The sequence below is a fragment of the Antechinus flavipes genome, chromosome 1 (assembly GCF_016432865.1).
Source record: "Antechinus flavipes isolate AdamAnt ecotype Samford, QLD, Australia chromosome 1, AdamAnt_v2, whole genome shotgun sequence".
NCBI classification, from domain to species: domain Eukaryota; kingdom Metazoa; phylum Chordata; class Mammalia; order Dasyuromorphia; family Dasyuridae; genus Antechinus; species Antechinus flavipes.
The window spans coordinates 615,798,811-615,817,497 of NC_067398.1; positions in this window are offsets into that span (position 1 = coordinate 615,798,811).

Below are 18,687 nucleotides of genomic sequence, written 5' to 3' on the forward strand. Positions count from 1 at the left end.
TTTATTTATTTTTTAAAATAACTTTTTATTGATAGAATGCATGCCAGGGTAATTTTTTACAGCATTATCCCTTGCATTCACTTCTGTTCCTATTTTTCCCCTCCTTCCCTCCACCCCTTCCCCCAGAGCAAGCAGTCCTTTACATGTTGAATGGGTTGCAGTATACAATATATGTGTGCAGAACCGAACAGTTTTCTTGTTGCACAGGGAGAATTGAATTCAGAAGGTAGAAATAACCCGGAAAGAAAAACAAAAATGCAAGCAGTTTATATTCATTTCCCAGTGTTCTTTCTCTGGGTGTAGCTGCTTCTGTCCATCTTTGATCAATTAAAGCTCTCTTTATCGAAGAGATCCACTTCCATCAGAATACATCCTCAAACAGTATCGTTGTTGAGGTATATAATGATCTCCTGGTTCTGCTCGTTTCACTCAGCATCAGTTTATGTAAGTCTCTCCAGTCCTCTCTGTATTCATCCTGCTGGTCATTCCTTACAGAACAATAATATTCCATAACATTCATATACCACAGTTTACTCAACCATTCTCCAATTGATGGACATCCTTTCATTTTCCAGCTTCTAGCCACTACAAACAGGGCTGCCACAAACATTTTGGCACATACAGGTCCCTTTCCTTTCTTTAGTATCTCTTTGGGGTATAAGCCCAGTAGAAACACTGCTGGATCAAAGGGTATGCACAGTTTGATAACTTTTTGAGCATAGTTCCAAATTGCTCTCCAGAATGGCTGGATGTGTTCACAATTCCACCAACAGTGTATCAGTGTCCCTGTTTTCCCACAGACCCTCCAACATTCCACATTATCTTTCCCTGTCATTCTAGCCAATCTGACAGGTGTGTAGTGGTATCTCAGAGTTGTCTTAATTTGCATTTCTCTGATTAATAATGATTTGGAGCATATTTTCATATGTCTATTCATAGTTTCAATTTCTTCGTCTGAGAATTGTCTGTTCATGTCCTTTGAGCATTTATCAATTGGAGAATGGTTTGATTTCTTATAGATTAGAGTCAATTCTCTATATATTTTGGAAATGAGGCCTTTATCAGAACCTTTGATTGTAAAAATGTTTTCCCAGTTTATTGTTTCCCTTCTAATCTTGTTTGCATTTGTTTTGTTAGTACAAGAACTTTTCAATTTGATATAATCAAAATTTTCTATGTTGTGGTCAATAGTGATCTCTAGTTCTTCTTTGTCATAAATTCCTCCCTCTTCCACAGGTCTGCGAGGTAAACTATCCTATGCTCTTCCAATTTATTTATCATCTCATTCTTTATGCCTCGGTCATGAACCCATTTTGACCTTATCTTGGTGTACGTGTTAAGTGTGGGTCAGTGCCTAGTTTCTGCCATACTGATTTCCAATTTTCAGTGGTGAGTTTTATAAAGACTCTTTTACCATTGCAACATTATTGCTCAGTCAACAATATGAGTTGGTGCTGGCACTGTTAGGCTAAAACCTGCAGCCTAATGATTAGAATCCTTCAGTAGTTTGTGTAGTCTATGATTTCATCCATGTGGTCCTCTCACTGCATTCGTACTCCTCTCTCATTTGGATGATCTTATGAATTGCTGAGTCCAATATTTCGGGGAAGTTTGTAGAATCATGGAGAAACCTCAAAAGGCATTAAGTCCAACACTCTCATTTTGAAGATGAGAAAACTAAGGCCTAGAGGAGTTAAATGACTTACATAAAGTCATATACTTATTAAGTGGAAGAGCTAGGATTTGAACATAGAACTTTTGGCTCCAAATTCTGTGTTCTTTCTAATGTCACACTGCCTCTAATGGGTAGAGCTGGGCCAAGTACACATAGAGGAAAAATATATATGGGAGGTGATATAATTTTAAGGGCATTGAAGAATTGATTCTCAAAATATGAAGATGACAAATGCATGGAAAATATTAAGAAGATATGACTGAAGAGTACCTAAAGGTACTAGATTTCAAACTATGCTGAAAAGTAATAATTCTTGAAACTATTTTGTTTTTGTTAAAAAAAATAGGAAAGCTGAAAAATTGGAAATGAACAGATTAAGTATATAAAACCTAGAAGCAATTGAACATAGGAATATTCAGTAAACTCTTGAACACTTATTATTGGAGAAATTATCCCTTACATGGCATGCTGAGAAAACTGGAAAGCAAGCTGGCAGAAATTAGCTGCAGACTAACATCTCATACCATTTAGCCATAGTAAGTTCCAAATGTATATGTGTTCTAAATATGAAAGGTTATATTATAAACAAATTGTAGGAGGAGGGATTGATATACCGTTTACTACTTTACTTTTACTTTTATTACTATTTTTACTACTTTACTACTTTGAACATTCTTCACCAAAGAAAATATAGATCTTCATAATGACAATAAAGGATGAAATGGACAATTTTGATTATATAAAATTGAAAAGTTTTTGCACAAAGAAAATTAATTAAGTTAGATTTATAAAGAAGACAGTGAATTGGGAAAAATCATTGTAGCAAGTTGATAAAGTTCTTATATTCATATATATGTGTATATGTATGCATATATATGTATGTATTAGCTTTATTCCCAGTAGAATAAATGGCAACATGATATGAATGGATATTTCTCAAAAAAAGAAAAGAAACACAAACTATCAAAATCATATTAAAAAATTTCAGATCATTAATAATAAGAGAACTGTAAATTAAAATGTCACTGCGGTTCTTCTTCATATGTATCATATTGGCAGATGACAGAAAAGGAAAATAATATTTATTAAAAGGCCTGTGAGAGGAAAGAGATCCTAATGCATTGTTGATCAAGCTTTTAATTGTTCCAATTGTCCTGGAAAGCAGTATGTTATTACCACCCCACAAAACACAAAACACAAAACACAAAATTAAGTGGAAAAAACCAAATAGATGGCAGTAACTTCCAAATCATTTAGCTACTTTCTCAAAGACTAATGAATCAAGAAAATTCCAAAGGACTCAAGATGGAAAAATACTATTCATATCCAGAGAAAGAACTGATGGAGTGTGATGCAGACTAAAACATGCTATTTTCACTTTAGTTTTTTTTTTTTTCCTTTCGGTCTGTTTCTTTTTTTTTTTTTTTTTTTAACATGACTAATATGGAAATATGTTTTACATGATTACACACATATAACCTGTATCAAATTGCTTACCCTCAAGGGAAGGAGCAAGAAAATCTGGACTCAAAATTTTTAAAAAATAATAAATAATAATATAAATAGATATAATCCAGCAAAATAAATGGACACATTGTCAATGTATGTCTCATTCTGCAAATCTACTCCCTTATTTCTCTGCCAAGAGGTCATTGGTCTTCTCAATCATAATTGGTTATTCCAAGTGGATGATATAGTAAATAATGTTCTGGGCTTGGAATGAGAAAGTCAAGAGTTCAAATCTTAGCTTACATAATGCTAGCTGTGGATACTCTCTCCATACCTTAGTTACTTATCTTCAATATGAGGCTAATAAGACCATCTATTACACAGCATTGTTGTGAGACTCAACCTAACACAAGGAACTTTATAAACTTTAAAGAGTTATTTATTTATTTATTTTCCTAATGGAATATTCTACTAGGCCAAGTCCTCAAGGGATTACATTCTGGGAGCCCTCTTTTCTCCTTGTCCATTGGAATAAACAGCTATGGGTTAACCACAAATGCTATCTTTTTACTAGCACTACAACATCTGGCTAGCTTTTCATTAAACTCAGAAGTTTTTTTAAACCTTACAAAACCACAAATTCCTTTTATTAATAGGGAACAGCCGTAGTTCAAAAACAGATATTAAAATAAAAACCTGTTCCTTTATTTCATATAATGCATATATATATCAAATATTGTTTACCCATAACATACTGATATCCACAACGTTGTCATACCTCTCTTCAGTACAAAACTGAAGTTGAGTATTCAAAGAAGACAAAAACTGTGGCAAGTTCCAACAAGCTCAGAGGATTTCATAGAAAGCCAATGTAGACTAGTCAATAAAGAGCTGGACGTAAGCTATCTTGGTTCAGATTCTCCTTCTAAAATTTACTAGCTACATGACCATGAACAAGTCATTCAGAGCTTCAGTTTCCCTCTCTGTTAAATAAAAATAATACCTGTACTAACCTTCTTATAGGGTTGTTTGGAAAAAGTCTTGCAAGAATTAAAGAATTAAAAATATAAATATGGGCTCAGCTACAAACTGAGTCACAATATAATTGTGTTCCCAGAGGTGAGATTCCAGATCCATCAGTTTTTTTTTTTAAATAGTATTTTTTTTAGTTACATGTAAAGACAAATTAAAAAAAAAGTTTCTTTTTTACCACCAGGTGGGAGTATTCTTCATTAGTCTCTGAGGTAGACATAATTATGAGACTGTCAATATTTACTTCTTTTCTAAAAAAATAGTCAATAAATATAGATTGCACAGCACATAAGAGAATTAACTATTATAGCTCCATATACTGAGAGGTTCTATGTTAAACTAAATCAAATTCGGAAGGGACAAGATGGACCTCATAGAACTACTTTAAGCTCATAATTTCAGGGTAGTCTAAAGTTTAGTGATTTAAATGATGATATCTGAATTAGGATTAGATTTCGAAATCATTGCTTAATTAGAAATGACAGACTCCTGACCAGGAATGGAGTGTATCTTAGAATATATTTGGCTGATATGTTGCAAATCAAATCAAAAGGGCTTTAAACAATAGTAACAAAAAAATAGAGTAAAGAGAAAACTATCTAAATATATGCACTATGTTAGATACTATCGAGTGTAATTGTAATGTAGGAAGAAGAATATCACTGAAATTTAAAGAAATAGAATAGATAAAGCATTTTTCAAGCACTTATATGTTAGTTTGGTTATAAAGTACATCAAGGAGCAGTAAAATCTCTGGCTTAAAATTGTACAAAGTTTAAACAAACAGACAAAATAAAGTAAAAGTTACCACAAGGAAACACATTTCATCTCAGTTATCATTGACACTTGGTGGGTTAAGGGCTATGTCTAGATCATGATTCTGGATGGGTAGGCTATATTTCAAAAACAAAACAGAACAAAACAGGATAGGTAAATGATGGTGTACAATAGCACAGCATATTAAGAAGATATACTCACAAGTGTAACCCTTGGCCTGAAGAGTTATTTACACAGAACTGTCCTTTTTGGAGAAGACTAATTATTCAATATTTGTGGGTAGAATTGGTGAGAACTTGAGAGAAGAGATATCTTGATCTTCTGACTTTCAGCTTTAGAGAAAAGATATGGTTCCAGATTCTTCAGATCTTTTAAAGGAGAGAAAGAATCTAGGAAGAAGTATTACACTAAAGACTTTGGGGAATTTCCTTCTGAATGAGATCTGAGATTCCATGTTTCTTGGTTAAACTGAGATATTTCATCCTCAATGGGAGAGTTCATTGTCTGTATCCATTGCCTTGCATATATTTTCATACTTTCTCTGATTCTGTTTTCTATCAATTTGTATAAATGGTTTTATTGCTATTTGCTATAGGTGTTCCTTAGGGAACTGGTATCTGGTGGGAATGGAGTCAACACTTGAATATATTTCTTAGGGCATGCCTTCCCCATTACAGGATAATGATAGGGAATGCAACTGGAATCTAACATTCATTTCCTCTAGACTAACAATATTTAAAGAATCTGAAAAATATAATTCTAATTCTGTCCCTCCTTTCTCTGAGGAGAGCAAGGTGACCAGACTCTTGCTCCAACCTCTTCCTCCTCCTAATAGGAAGCCAGCTCTTCCTTGGAGAAGAATGGGAGGAAGAAACTCTAGCACTATCTATTCATGTCTCCCTTTGAACATCATTTAGAAAAACCCATATAAATATACTTAATCTATGTGGGTAAAATAAAGAGTGGCTCACACATCACATTTAATATTTAAAAAAAAAACTGGAATCAGTGGAGGAAGGAATGATAGAGAGTAACTGGAATCAGTGGAGGAAGGAATGATAGAGAGTATTTGGGGGAGAATAACGAAGGAAGAAACAGAAGTGGTTCTATCCCTGGAATATGCTATGAGCACTTGAACAAAAAGAAGAAAGAGCAGCATTTGGGAAGTGCATAACAAGCTTGCTTATCTCTTAGAATTTGTACCTTAGGAAAGCTGCAAATCAGGTGCCTAGCTGGCACAGTGAATAGAGTGTCAAACCTACAGTCATAGAGACTCTTCTTCCTGAATTCAAATTTGACTTTAGATACATATTATCTGTGTGAACCCTGGGAACGTTACTTAACTCTGTTTACCTCAAGTTTCCTCATCTGAAAAATGATCTGGAGAAGGAAAGGGCTCTTTGCCAAGAAAACCTCAAATGGAGTAGTGGAGTCAAATATAACTAAAAACAACTGAACAATAAAACAGATATAAGTCTCCCATACAATATAAATTTTGGGAGAACAGATTTCAAAGGGTTTAAAAGGATACCTAGACTCAACCCAGGAAGAACAGAAAACTGAAAAACAAAATTCTAAAGACAAAAAAGAAAATAATTCCAATGGAGGAAAAACAGGAATTGTTTAAAGAAACTAATGTGGATGTAGAGAACTCATTACCTTGCTTAGATTTTTTTCAAAGGAAGATGTATTTAGAAGATCAAAATGAAGGCAGCTAACTGTAGTGTTCTCTCTAAAATGTAATATTCTCTTGTTGGGTTTTCTTGAGGTTTCTGGGAGCAGCCTTCGTTTTAGTTCAGTTCAGTTTAGTTTAATTCAGTAATCACCACATAAGTAGCCAGATGTTAAAGTCCAAATCCTTTATTATCTCTTTTAAGGTCTTGTCTCCTTTCCTGGGGCCCAGTTAGCTTTCTTAGACGCCTATCTCATTGGTTTTGAGAGCTTAAGCTCCTGCTGCCAATCCTTTGCCTTCTCTCTGAATCTTTATCCTGGATAAAGCTTCTAGCTTATATGTTCCACACTGATACACCAATCATTGTATCATTAGGAAATCATTATTTGTTGTAGGATTAAATCAATACTAAATTAGATTTAACCATTGTCTCCTCAATTCCACTTAGTACCTTCTTTCAACTTCTGGCCCATAACAGCTAACAAAGGATGACTACAGAAGAGGGGCAGGGTCTTGAAAAATAGTGTCAAGAATGCTAAAGGTAGGAATGAATTGAGGCTGGTAAAAGAAGCTAAGGACAAAAATAAAAATCTATTTATCTAGTTTTATTGGAGGGAAAAGGACTTTCAGAGAAGAGACAGCACCACTGTTTGGATGGTTAATGAGGTGATGATAAAGGAAGAAAAAGTAAGAGTGCTCCATTTTAATTTAATTTTTCTGCCAAGGAAAATGATCTTTGAACTGGAAAAGGAAGAACAAAAAATGAATAATAGGGAGTTGATAGCAAATATAAGTAATAAAACAGAGAGAACCTAACTGCTCTTGATTAGTTTAAGTCACTCAGCACAAATGAACTGTGGTAACTGAAAGAACTGTCATGTGATCACTGAGTGACAGTTGAAAAGTCCTGGAGAACTTCCAGGAGAGGTAGAGGGCCTAGACAAAGGCAAATACTCCGATTTTCAAAAAGGGAAGAAAATAGAGTATATAGACTATATATATTTCCTGTGAGCTTAATTTCTATTCCTGAAATATTAAGGAAGAGGGGCAAGGAATAAATATTTATATAATACCTAGTGTATGTCAGGAACTATGCTGAGTACTTTTTAAAAAAGCAAATATCATCTCATTTCAGATTCACAACCTTATGCAAAGTAGGTACTACTATGTCCTCATTTTACAACTGAGGAAACTAATCACAATCGATTATCACATAATGTTGCTATTACTTTTTTACAATGTTCTCCTGACTCTGTTCACTTCACTCTCACTTCTTTTTTCTTGAAAGAGTTATCAAACTGATAGATTAAGGGAATGCCATAGCTCACAATTTCCTCATGTGTCTCCTTTTGAGATCTAGGACCTAAATCTGAAGTTTTATGTTCTTATGAGAAAAGAGGGTATTCTCTTCTACCTTTTTTGGACCTTTTAAAGCAAAAAAGGCATACGTCTTTACTACTGTACTTTGTAATACATCACAATGAGAAAGACTGGCAAATCTCAATACAGTTAGAACTGTGTCTTTATGCATGATAAGAATGAAAACAAAACCTCATTTTATGTATAATCCATTGCCATTCTGCAAATGTCAGGGCCATGAGAAAGAACAACTCAATATTCTTTTTCAATTACTCATTGGCATTGCATTCATCTTAACTGCCATGAGACTATCATAGACAAAAATAAAAAAACCTTTTTGCTGGAAAAATATGATTAAGTTGAAGCCTAGTTCAATAGCTCAATCATCCATTTAATAGTTATTAATCACCTATTATTAATAAATCAGTCAAAAAGCATTTATTAGGCAATTGCCAAGTGCCATTACACTGAAGAGCAGGGACTGAAGTTTGATTTTTTGTTTTGTTTGTTTTTGCATTTTTAAAAAAAATTAAAGCTTTTTATTTTCAAAATGTATACATATATCATTTTCAATATTCATCCTTGCAAAACCTTGTGTTTCAAATTTTTTTTCAATTCCTTCCCCCACTCTCTCATCTAGAAGCAAGTACTCCAATATGTGTTAAACATGTATAATTCGTCTATATATATTTCCACAATTATCATGCTTCATAAGAAAAATCAGATCAAAAAGGAAAAAAAAGAGAAAACATGCAAACAAACAACAACAACAAAAATGAAAACACCATTTTGTGATCCACACTCAGTTCCCACAGTCCTCTCTCTGGGTGAAAATGGCTCTCTCCATCACAAGATCACTGGAACATGTCTGAATCACCTTGCTGTTTGAAAGAGCCACGTCGATCAGAATTGATCATCAAATAATCTTGTTGTTGCCGTGTATAATGTTTTCTTGGTTCTGGTTACTTCACTTAGCATCAGTTCTCCTAAGTCTCTCCAGGACTCTCTGTAATCATCCTGCTGATCATTTTTTATAGAATAATAAAATTCCACAACATTCATATACCATAACTTATTCAGCCATTCTCTAACTGATGAGCGTCCACTCAGTTTCCAGTTCTTTGCCACTACAAAAGGGCTGCTACAAGCATTTTTGCACATGCAGGTCCTTTTCCTTTTTTATAATCTCTTTGGGACACGGGCCCAGTAGAGACACTGCTGGATCAAAGGGTATGCACAGTTTTATACTCCTTTGGGCATAGTTCCATATTAGAAGCTCAGATTCTAACAGGGGACACCACACAGAGGGAAGGTTTCAGCAACAAGTCAGGTGGAAAGGTCTCCAGTGTGCTTTACGTGTGGTAGGTATTTAATGTTTCCTGCTGGATTAAAAGTTTATCTTTTTTGTATCCCCAACACTTAGTACTGTGCCTGGCATATAATTAGAGCTTATTGACTGACAACCAGGTACAGCACTAGGTATTGATATTCTTTATATTTTCTCTGTTTCTGTCAGGAGTAACAGCACCCTTCCAGTTATCCAAATTTGGAATCTTGGAATCATCCCTGAATTTTCACTCTTCCCTCCCCTTCCTCTATCCATTTAGGCCTTCATCACCTATTACCTGGACTATTGCAGTAGCTTCCTAATTGATTTCCCTATTTCTAATCCTTCCCCCTTCTCCAATCCTCTTGATGCACAGCTGTCAAATTTTATTTATTCATTAGGAAACACTATATGTCATGGTATATGCAAAGTAGATATAAGGTGATTTTGGATTGCCTCTGTGTGAGGACTCCTTTAGCAGCTTGGGAGAATCAAGAAAGTTCCCATGTGGGAGTTGCTATTTGTACTGAGCTTTGGAGAAAACTTGTGATTTCAGGATGGAGTATATTCTAGCAGCTTTTATAAAAGCATGGTTGGAGATGGGAGATGGAATGTTGTGTTTGAAGGTCAGCCAGTAGCCTAATTTGGCCTGACCTCAAACTGTAGTAATGTGTAATAAGTCTGGAAAGGTAAGCTGTGGCCAGATTCTGAGAGGCTTTAAAAGCCAAAAATATTTCTGTTTTTGATCCTAGAGGCAGTAGGGAATCACTGACATTTTTTGAGCAGGGAAATGACAGTCAACCTTGTGCTTTAGAAATATCACTTAGGCAGTTAGGTGAAGAATGAGTTGGAAAAGGAAGAGAATTATCTATATACTTCTCTTTGCCATTATTCACTGTCCCTGTGCTTTTCCAAAACCCCATTTTTGTTCACTATTCTCCTATAAAATACACATACATACAATATATATGCATATGTGTATGTGTGTGTATATGTGTGTGTGTGTGTGTGTGTATAATTTATGTATATATATAAAATTTTATTTTTTCCTTCCTTTATTAGAATTTCCTGTCTTGGGGTCAAGGAATATTTCACTTTTGCATTTATATGACCAGTTCTACATAGTGCTTGACACATAATAAGTGATTAATAGTTTCCTTTTTCATTATGCATTCATTGAGGCAGAAGGAATATACTTTTAAAAAAGTAAACAGCTCTTTTCCTCTCGGTCTTGTTCCTGACCTCTGGACTTCAAAACTATGCTTCTGCTGCTACCTCCTTCTGGAATTTGTCTCAGTGTCTGAGGTCTTCTTCCGGAATATCCAAGCATCCCTGTGGTCTGTATATTTCCCTCTATCCTATTTTCTTTTATTTGTCCTTCAGTCTCTCTTTTTATCCTGCCCCTCTTCAAAAGTCTGTTTTGCTGCTGATCACTGGCTCTCTTAATTCACTCTCCTCTCACATCTCTTATTGTATACCATTCCCCTTTTATTTTCCTATTGGGTAAGATAGATTTCTATACTCAATTGAGTATGTATTCATCTTTTTCTCTCTTTGGATCAATTCTGATGAAAATGAGGTTCAAACATTGGTTACCACTCCTTTCTCCCTTTCCACTATAAATACTCTTCTTATGCCCCTCTTTTTATGTGAGAGAAAAATTTTCCCACTGCCTCTCCCTTTTTCCTTCTCCAGTACATTCCTTTTTTTTGCCCATTCATTTTATTTCTAAGATCATCCCAAAATAATCAACTTGCACTCATGTCCTCTGTCTGTGTAGAGTCCTTCTAATTATTCTGATAGTTATAAAGTTCTTAGGAGTATATATATCATATTCCCACATAGGAATGTAGACAGTTTAATTTTATTGAGTTTCTTATGATTGCTCATTCATGTTTATCTTTTTTATGCTTCTCTTGACTCATGTTTGAATGTAAAATTTCCTCTTTAGCTCTGGTCTTTTTATCAGGAATGCTTGAAAGCCCTCTGTTTTGTTAAATGTTCATTTTTTCCTCCGTGAAGAGTTAGACTTAGTTTTTCTTCATATTTTGGTTTTAAACTTGTTCCTTTGCCTTCTATAATGTGTGAGTATATCTATATCTATATCTCTGTCTATTTAGCTATTACTTACTTTCAGAGAGATTGGGAATGAGGAGGGGATTCAGAAATTTGTGGTGTAAGAATTCAGAATCTGGAATCAGAAAAAAAGCTGAGTTGAAATCTCATTCTGACACTGACTAGTTATATAACTTCGGGAAAGTCACTTAACTGGTATTACTCAGTCTCCTAATTTGTAAAATTAGAAGAGTTAGATTCAATGGCCTCTAATGTCCTTCTTAGATTTAATAACCATATGATTTGCTCAGGATCATACGTATAGCTAGTATATGATAGACTTGAACATAGTTCCTCCTTACATCAAGACCAGCTCTCTGTTTATTGTGTCCCATTGTCTTTCAATAATACAGCTCCCTTCCTGGAATTATAGAATATAAGAGCTGGAAGAGAATTTCGAGATCTTGTAATTTAATCCCTTCGTGGATAGAAGAAGAAACTGAGACTGAAAGAAAAAGAAGAAAGGAAAGAAGGGAAGCAGGGAAGAGTAAAGGGAGGGAAGGAGATACATAGAAAGACAGAGTCACATAGACACAGAAAATGAGAGACACAGAGAGAAAGAGACAGATGGAGAAAGACACAGAGACAGACAGACAAACAGAGACAGAGACACAGAGACAGAAAGACTTAACTAGCTGGTGGCAGAACTGGAAACAGAATGCAGGACTTTTAGTCCCTAACCCTTTCCATGACACCCGGCTGCCTCATCATATCTCTTTTTTTGATTTATAAAAATGTCTTCACCTGTAGGACAAAGGCTAGACAGCCAGAAGGTTTAAGTGAACATCATCTGGGGAAAAACATTTTGTGCTTGTATTAAGTATGGGGGCAATAGTTTAAAACATGAATAGAAAGATTTTAGATTATAATTTTGGGGGTCATGGATTTTCAGTTTACACTTTTTTTTCATAACTTACATTTTTGTAACTCTTTAAAGTTGACCAAGTACTTTCATCTCAATTACTCCATGAGATCAATGGAGCAATCCTCCCTATTTTGTAGATGAGAAAACAAAGGTTTAGATAGCTTAAGGTCACATAGCTAGTAGGTGGCAAAGTTAGAACTCTATTCAATTTAATTAGAGATTTATTAAGTGGGGCAGCTAGGTGGCAAGTGGGTGGGTACAACCTACCCAAGATTTAAAATGTACAATTTTCTAGAAATAATTTCTTTCCAGAAGTCAGGAAGACCTGAGTTCAAATTCGACTTCAGACACTTAACATTTCATCCATCCTAATTGTGTGACCCTGGGCAAGTCACTTAGCCCCAATTGCCTCAGCAAAAAAAAAGAAAGAAAGAAAAGAAATATATTAAGTGCAGTAGATAGAGAACCTAAAGACCTGGGTTCAAATTCTTCCTTTGATACATACTGATTGTGTGACCATGGGTAAGTTACTTAGCTTTTTAGTGCCCAAGGCAACTCTATAAGTAGAAGAGGAGGTGTCAAGTTGCCTTGGTAGAAGGAGATTCCTCACCTGGAAGCTCCCTAAACCAATAAAACTATAGGTCTAGTCTTTAGCCCTATTATCCACAAGGCACTGTACAAGGAACTAGCACTAAGTTACAGGAATTCAGTTCTCCTGATGACCAGGGCAGAACTCTTCTCATTATATCAAGTAATGTGCTTTGCCTCCTTAAAGTCAATGGAGGAAAAAAAAAAAAGATTAAAAAAGAACATGAAGCAGTGTAGTACAGTGGTAGAAGCATTGATTTGGGAAGTGATAATTGAATTTTGCTACTGATTGGCTGCAGGACCTTGGATAGATAACTTTCTCTCTCTGGGACTTGGTTTCCTATCTTTAAAATGAGGAATCATCCATGGTGCTTTCTAAGTCCCTTCTGGCTCTGACATCCTATAGATCGAGAAAAAAAATAGGAGCTATTTGGAAAACAAAATAAAAAAGAATAAGAGTAGAGAGACAATAGAGAGGAAGGGACAAATTCTCAGGATGGTTAAGAATATGTATTTTGATGTTTCTGCCAAGTATAATTTCAAGAATGTGATCCTTGGCCAAAGAGCTCATGCAGTCATTGGATACCAGTCTACTTCTGGATTTTCTTTTCTTTTTTTTTTCTTTGTTCTTGGTTAATGTTTAGTCTTGAAGTTTTATTTTGTTTTGTTTTTCTCCTGTAGACTTCTGCTGTACTTTACATTTCCCGGGGACTATATTAGGAGAAAGCTGGGGCCACTGATTAGTTTGTAAAAGGCTACTTGACCCTGTAATTGGAAGCTTAATGACCTTGTTTCTACAACCTACCCAAGATTTAAAATGTACAATTTTCTAGAAATCATTTATTTCCAGAAATACTGAATGTATGTTAGGGGATGATGGTAATGAGATTTTTGGCCTTCAAATCCTAGTCCTTGGCATCTAGCTCAGAAATAAGAACTAATTGCACCAGAACCTGCAAGATTGTGAAAAGAGCATGCTGCTTTATTCTGTGAGTACTCTTATAACAGTGAAGGACTATATAAATGTCAGCTATAATTATGAAATCTGATTATTTCAAGTAACCCTTGCCTTTAACTCTGGTAAAGGATTTGAAAATATGTGTTTGGATTTAAACTCCTTTGCTTCAGATGAAAGAATGAGTCCCTTTGGACTTGACCCTCGTAAGGTAACATTTATAGTATTATGTTCAGTTCTGGGCTCAACATTTTAGGAAGGATATTGATATATTCAATCACCTTTTTTATTCCACTATATTATGAAATGCTTATTTTATTTCATAAATAAAAAAAACAAAAATTATTTAAAAGGAAAGATACTGATGGAGCATGTCCAAAGGACATGGAAGAGGATGAATTGGAGACCATGCCACAGAATCAGTTGAAGGACTGAAGTATGTTTTGCCTGGAGAAGAGATCAGAAGAAGGGGAAGAAGCCTCAACAATAGAAGAGGAGTTTAATTAAGAGCAATGAGTGGAAGCTACAGAAAGGCAGATTTCAGTTCCATATAGGGAAAGCTTTCTAATGACTGAGCTCAAAATAGGATAGATTGCCTCAGGAGCTTTCCTCTTCCTTAAAGGTCTTCAAACAAAAGCTTGATGGCCCCCTGTCAAAGATATGATAGAAGGTACCCCTGCTTAGGGACTGATTAAAATTAATGGATTCTGAGATCTCTCTAAGCTCTGATGAAGCTAGGAATTCTCCCCACCTCTTGTGTTTTTTGGAATGTCTACTCCATAGCTAACAAACAAATCATCATCTTCAACCTTGCCCTTTCTGTTTTCTTCTGTCTTTTTTTGCTCACCTGACTTATTATTTTTTACTCATCTGACTCCCTCCTGATGACAAAACTTCTCTGGCCACTCTTTCCAGCACTGGCTTCAATTATACCCCCTCTCCTTCTAATCTCTGCAGTCTGACTTCTGATCTCATCCTTCAATCCAAACTGCTCTCTCCAAAGTTACTGATGATCTCTTAATTGCCAAATCTAATGATCTCTTCTCAGTCCTCATTCTTTACCTCTTTGCAGCTTTTCACACTATTAATCATCCTTTTCTCCTTAATACTTTTTTTCTGTCTGTTTTTGTGACACTGAAAATTCTCTTCCTACGTATCTGACTTTTCCTTCTCAGTCTCCTTTGCTGTATCTTCATCTAAGTCATATTGTGATGACTATGAGTGTTTCCCAAGGCTCTGTTCTGGGCCCTTTTCTCTTTCTTCCCTATATTATTTTACTTAGTGATTTCATCAATTACCCTGGATTCAACTATTATCTCCATGTAGTCAATTCTCAGATTCATTTGTTCATTCCTCACTTCTCTGATGACTTCCAGATTGACATTTTTAGCTGCTTATTGGGTAGCTTAAACTGCACGTCCCACAGACATCTTAAAGTCAGGTTGTTCAAAACTGTATCCTTTCTCCCCGAATTTTCCCCAAATTATCCAAATTTTGTTATTATCATGGAGTACACAATTCTCCTAATCCCTCAGACTCACAACTTAAGTGTCATGGTTGACTGATGACTCTCCCTCACCCTTCTTACCCCACCAGCTGCCAAGTCTTGTTGTTTGTATATTTTCTCATATTCATCTTCTTCTCTCCAGTGACTGCAACCATTGTGATACAGGACCTCATCCTTTCTTACCTGGAATAGTGCAATCTCCTTTTAATTAATAGCCATCAATGTAGTTTTCCTAAAATACAAATTTGACATTCATCAAGGAACTCAGGGGAGACATATATTTAAAGGGTTGTCATATGAAGGTTGAGTTAAATCTCTTCTGTTTGGCCTCAGGTGGTAGAAATAAGAGCAACTGAGTATCCAAATAACATTTAGGCTTGATGTCAGGAAACATTTTCTACCAATTAGAGTTGTCTAAAAGTGGAATGGGCATCTGGAGAGGTGGCAGGTTCCTTCCCCTTGGAAATTACTTTCATGTAAGAGTTGGACTAGATCTCCACTGAAGGCTTTCCACTCTTAAATTCAGCGATTTTGTATTAATTTCCCTCCTTCTCAGTAAACTTCAGTAGCTTTATGTTACCTCTTACATCAAAAATGAACTCTCTTATTAGTCATTTAAAACTTCATAAACCAGACTGTTCTCCCTTTCCAGCTTCAGATGTGATGCTCCTCCTTTTTCTCTGTCTAGAATGTCCATACTTCTCATTTTTACTACTTGGAATTCTTATAACACTCAGACTGAGGGCTGTCTTCAGCAGGAGGCCTTTCTTGGTCCTTACACTCTCCTTCCAGTTGCTCTTGCCTTCTTCCCCTGAGGTTACCTTATATCTAAAATATACTTTGTACATGTTCTCTATATACTTATAGATGTCGTTTCCTCTATTGTCTCCTCTGCTAGAATGTGAACTTCCTAAAGAGATATTCTTCATTGTTTTGTATCACCAGTGTCTAAAGTGCGTTGTAAATGTTAAAGCATTCTATAAATGCTAACTATTAGGAAGGAAGGAAATAAGCATTTATTAAGTATCTACTATGTGTTTAATAATAGTGTGAAGTGATTTACCAATATGATCTCATTTGATTCTTTCAACAGTCTTTGGGGATATATATTATTATTATACCCATTTTACAGATGAGGAAACTGAGGCAAAGAGAAGTAAAGTAGCTTGTTCTGGGTCACACAGTAAGTGTCTGAGGTTAGATTTAAACTCAGCTCTTTCTGATTCCAGGTCCATTGCTCTATTCACTATGTTACCTACCTGCTGTTTTTATTGCTATTATTATTAATATATTTAGTTAAATTTGATTATTACTACATGATTAAATATATTAACATATTTGATATATTGTTAATATATTTGATTGATTAATATATTTGAATTTGATTGACTATTTGGTATTATTAATGTATTTGATTGAATTTTATGAAATCATAGGTACACAGGATATAGAACTGAAATGGATGTTAGAGATCATTTAAAATATCCCTTCATTTTACAGCTATTTCCTGATACCAGTTAATTTTTACACTTGCATATAGTTGGCTATTGCCAGTCTCCTAGTTCATCTACTATTTCCCAGTGCTCTCCTCATTCTATTGCTCAGACCTACTTCCCTGATTATCCACTAGAAGTAATATTTGCCAAATAGACATTTGATAGGAAATGCCCTGCTATTTCTTGGGCAAATTATAATCCCTCACAATCTCAGTTATAGACTCATACGAGTTCTCTGATGCCCTTTCAAGCTTCTCTGAATTCTAGACATCTGTAGTTGAATGAAACCATAAAGTTTTTGTGATCAGACTGGTTCTGAATTCTTGTATCATTTTAAGAAGGAAAGTGAATTTTCGGGGATATAACTTCTTAGTGTAAACTACCTGAGAGAGAGAGAAAGAATGAGGGGAAAGAGAGAGAGAAAGAAAGAGAAAGGCAGAGACATAGAGAGGAGAGACAGAGAAAAGAGAAATGAGAAACAGAGACAGAAACAAAGAGAGACACAGATACAGAGACAGAGAGACACAGAGAAAGGAGAGACAAAGGAGAGAGAGGGAAAAGGAGAGAGAAAGGGAGAAGGAAGGAGAGAGGAAGAGAAGGAGGGAAAGAGAGGGAGGGAGAGAGGGGGAGACAGAGGGAGAGACAGAGAGAGAGAGAGAGGGGGGGGGAGAAGGAGGGAGAGAGGAAGAGAGGAAGGGAGAAAGAGAGACAGACAGACAGCCAGACAGACTGATTTTTGGGCTACATAGACTTTGCACACTCTTCAAATTATACTACCCACAGGTGACAGCCTAATTTGATCTTAGAGTGGAAAGATCCTTGGTTGTGTCATCCCGGGAATAGGGATGGAATCCTGGTTTTGCTTCTTATTGCTTGTGTGACCACAGGAAGTCAGTTTGTCTCTCTGTGGTTGCATTTCCTCATCCTCAAATAAGAGGGTTAGCTCCAAAGACTTCTAAGGTCCCTTCCAAATGTAGTTGCGTGAGCCTATTCTCGTGGAGAGGTGGGAGTCCCAGTGAGGGAGTCCGGCAAGAGTTCTTTTCCTCCCTTTCTTCTGTGCTTTGGATTCTTAGTATCCCTGGTCTAGAACTTGGGAAGGAGCCATTCCTCCCATTTTACATATAATAAAATTGAAGCCCAAACTTACACAGGTAGTCACCATCAGAAGTGAAACTTGACTCAGATCATGCCTCTAGAACCAATATTTTTTTTTAAAATAATTTTTTATTGATAGAACGCATGCCAGGGTAATTTTTTACAGCATTATCCCTTGCATTCATTTCTGTTCCGATTTTTCCCCTCCCTCCCTCCACCCCTTCCCCCCAGATGGCAAGAGTCCTTTACATGTTCAATGGGTTGCAGTATATCCTAGATACAATATATGTGTGCAGAACCAAACAGTTTTCTTGTTGCACAGGGAGAATTGAATTCAGAAGGTATAAATAACCCGGGAGGAAAAACATAAATGCAAGCAGTTTATATTCATTTCCAGTGTTCTTTCTCTGGGTGTAGCTGCTTCTGTCCATCTTTGATCAATTAAGGCTCTCTTTATCAAAGAGGTCCACTTCCATCAGAATACATCCTCAAACAGTATCATTGTTGAGGTATATAATGATCTCCTGGTTCTGCTCATTTCACTCAGCATCAGTTCATGTAAGTCTCGCCAGTCCTCTCTGTATTCATCCTGCTGGTCATTTCTTACAGAACAATAATATTCCATAACATTCATATACCACAATTTACTCAACCATTCTCCGATGGGCATCCTTTCATTTTCCAGCTTCTAGCCACTACAAACAGGGCTGCCACAAACATTTTGGCACATACAGGTCCCTTTCCTTTCTTTAGTATCTCTTTGGGGTATAAGCCC